This window comes from Saccopteryx leptura, chromosome 9 (genome assembly GCF_036850995.1).
Source record: "Saccopteryx leptura isolate mSacLep1 chromosome 9, mSacLep1_pri_phased_curated, whole genome shotgun sequence".
NCBI classification, from domain to species: domain Eukaryota; kingdom Metazoa; phylum Chordata; class Mammalia; order Chiroptera; family Emballonuridae; genus Saccopteryx; species Saccopteryx leptura.
The window spans coordinates 48,518,686-48,522,146 of NC_089511.1; the positions used below are offsets into that span (position 1 = coordinate 48,518,686).

The 3,461-nt window shown below is 37.5% G+C and overlaps 2 non-coding genes across 2 annotated transcripts; both read right to left on the reverse strand.

Annotated features, from left to right (window-relative positions):
- Positions 1 to 2,634: 2,634 nt before the first annotated feature.
- LOC136381669 (small nucleolar RNA U2-30) lies at positions 2,635 to 2,704 on the reverse strand. Its single transcript, XR_010747147.1, has one exon. It is a non-coding gene; the product is annotated as a small nucleolar RNA U2-30 (small nucleolar RNA).
- Positions 2,705 to 2,856: 152 nt separating this feature from the next.
- LOC136381670 (small nucleolar RNA U2-19) lies at positions 2,857 to 2,936 on the reverse strand. The gene has a single exon (XR_010747148.1). It is a non-coding gene; the product is annotated as a small nucleolar RNA U2-19 (small nucleolar RNA).
- Between the last annotated feature and the right edge of the window lie 525 nt (positions 2,937 to 3,461).

Sequence of the window (3,461 nt, forward strand, 5' to 3'; positions counted from 1 at the left end):
ATTAGGACAATTGACTAAATATTTGAAACAAAACAAAGCTAACTACTTGCCTCATTCCTAATACCAAAAGAAATGTTATTTGAACTAAGAATTTAGATGTAAAACACAACAATATGAAATGGGAAGGAAATGCAGGTAAATATTTTTATAGTATCTAAGTGAGAAAGGGTTTTTTAAATATGATTATCAAAGGCAGAAATCATAATAAATCATCAATTGATTATACTACATAAAATTTCAGTAATTCTACATTCCTAAAAGCACTGTAAAAGAACCATCAAAATAATGAATTTAGAAAAATATTTGCAACCTATATAATACCCAAAGAGTTAACAATTTTTATATAGAAGGAGTACTCCTGGCTGTGTACTCAGTTGGTTAGACGAGCATTGCCCAGAAGTGCAAAGGTTGCCAGTTCAATACCTCGGCAGGGCACATACAGGAACAGATCAATGTACGAGAAGAAACTACTATGAATTGATGCTACCTGCTCCTCCCCCCATTTCTCCCTCACCTCTCTCTTTCTCTTCTTGTTAAAATTAAAAAAAAAATTTTTTTAATTAAGAAGTTTAGAGACCAGCAAATAAAATACAAGCACTTCATTTGAAAAATAGAAAGAGTTCAGCTATGAAAAATATATATTTATCACTTGTGAAACCATACATATAAATGAATGTTCAAAATTTGTTATTAATCACAGAAGGGCAAAATCAAACATTAATAAAGCACATTCTTGCCTGACCTGTGGTGGTGCAGTCGGTAAAGCGTTTACCTGGAATACTGAGGTCGCCCGTTCAAAACCTTGCACTTGTCTGGTCAAGGCAAATATGGGAGTTGATGCTTCCTGCTCCTCCCCCCTTTCTGTCTCTCTGTCTCTCTCTCTCTCTCTCTCTCACTCACTCTGTCTCCTCTATAAAATGAATTTTAAAAAAGCACATTCTTTTTATAAAATTAACTAATGTAAAGCATAATGCTAATGTCCAATGGGTGTCAGTGGCCTTGGCAGAGAAAGTGGCTGAGGTCTGGGAGGCAGGTGAGGTTGAGAGAAAGCGAGGAGGCACATACACGTGCCTGATAATATGACCTCAAGTTACATGTGCAATGTGGGCTGACAAGGGAGACTAGATGACCGCTCATCTCAGCCCCTTCCAGCCCTGACTTGTAAGGCCATTTGAAACCATTACACTAAACAAGCAAGGTGTAACTAGAGCAACCTCATTTTTGTTTCTTACTGCTTTTACAGATCGGGCAGATGCGACTAACTATTCCCCTGTCTGGAGGAAAACTCAGGAAAACCCCATGACTTCTCTGAAGAATAATCACGTTTCAATCTTGATTTTAAATGAAAATATCTCCACCTTCCCAACGTGGGCCTGTGTCAGAGCAACCTCAGGTCAGAAGCCTGCATTAGGAGAAGGGGTATGCTGGCTCACAGGTCCTCTCCACCCAGTGCTTCCACCCTTCCTCTTCCAGCTTTCTAACCGTGGCTTCTGATCTCACCTGAGTTGTTGTGACACAGAAAAAAAAAAAAAAAAAGAAGGGAGCAAGTTGTTACAGATTGTCCATCAGTGCATTCTCGACTTGATTGTATATAAACTGAGCCTTATGAGGGATTCTTTGGAGAATCCTAGCTGTAGCTGCATGGACCAGGCCCATGTACCTCTCTATTCTAGATGCTTACTGACCTGGTTATAACTACAGCCTCTTTCTGCCGATGCTTTTCAGTCTTCTAGGCAGTCTTCCAGGACAAGTTCAAAGACAAACATATAATGACTATCTTTCCTTGGGTCACTTTTTTTTTTTAAAGTGAGAGGAGGAGAGACTTCTCACCCCAGCCCCCGTCTTCAGGAATGCACTTTCTGCATGCAGTTTCCACAGCCAGAGTCATTTACAAGGATGCAGCCTTGAGATAGGTGTGTTGAGGCCATCTGGACTGAATATATGACTGAACCCAGGTAAGGCCTCTTAGAAACTTTTAAGATTCTACCAGGTGGGTGCTGAGATTTGCTCATGAGGCTGCCAAGACAAACCTCTTTATGTAAGTTCTCATGCTTATTCAACTGTTCATCTACCATTCTGGAAGGTCTTCCACTTTCGATGGTCTCTCTTTGCCCTCTGTTTTCTGGGACCAGTGTACGAACCAGCAATGTTTGGTAATCTAAGTGATAAAATGTTTTCTCCTACCTTTATTGAAAATTGTGCATGACAGCCTAGACCTTTCACTTTGCAGTATTGTTTCAGTTGCACTGGCTTTGAACAAAGCCTCTAATTTCCTGACAACCAAAATACTCTCCCCAGGGTCTTTGCCTGAAATTCTCATTTTAACACCCCCAAAACTATTATAAATCTAGGAGCTTAAAGTTAATTTTAGCCCAGTGAAACCCATTTTGGACTTCTGTTTAACATAATAAATTTGTGTTGTGTTAAGTGACTAAGTCAGTGGTGTTCAGCAATAGAAAACTAACACATTATCTGTTTGTGTATATATATATATTCCCACTAGATTCTGAGCTCTTGAAACATAGGCATATTGTTTAGCTCAAGTGTAATAAAGTATAAGTAAGAATGTATAAGGTATTAAATAAAGTTTGCCCAACTTGAGTTATTTATTTATTTATTTTTTCTTCTTAATTCTGAGCTCAGATCAAGTGTAGAAACCTTCATAATTACAAAGGTCAGTAGTAAAACATTTTCATCATTGCTCAGAACTGATCAGCCTTTCATACACATATGTCCCCCACCCCCTGAATCTTATTCATTTGTCAGCAAGTCTTTAGTAGCCACACTCACCTTTACACACACACACACACACACACACACACACACACACACTTTAAATTAATTTATACTTTTGCTTCTCAGAACTACAGAGATCATGCATCAAGTAGACTAGAGGGTCTTCTGACGCTCAGATTTGGCTATTTTCATCACTGAAGAGTTTTTTAAAGAGGGTAAGTATGTATCCAATGCATTAACAACCATATTAGTTTTCTGAAGTACCAATAATAAAAAGTGTTTATCCCTTTTCTTTAATTGTTTGCATGTACACCGATAGTTATATTGAACTTTCACTTTTTCTTTATTCTCGTTGTCCATCTTTCTCATATAAAATTTCTTCATAGAATGATAGAGTTTCAGAACTCATGGGATCTTTTGAGGTTATGTTTCATAGTTCCTAAATTAAAGAAAGCTTGCAATTAAGAAGTTAGGATTAATTGAAAGTCTGTAACAGAACTAAGGCTAGAACCGATTTCCTGCCCAGTATTAATTTTATTAAATTACTGTCTTTCTTTACTGGAAGTCACAAAGAACATTACATGTATATATGTAAATATCCATGTTACACACAGACACAGAGTATTTACAGAAAATTCCGATTTCAGAGATTATGAAGTGATTATCTTTGGGGTACCACTTTTTTTCCAGCCAACCACAAACACACAGGTGAATGCAATATTAAT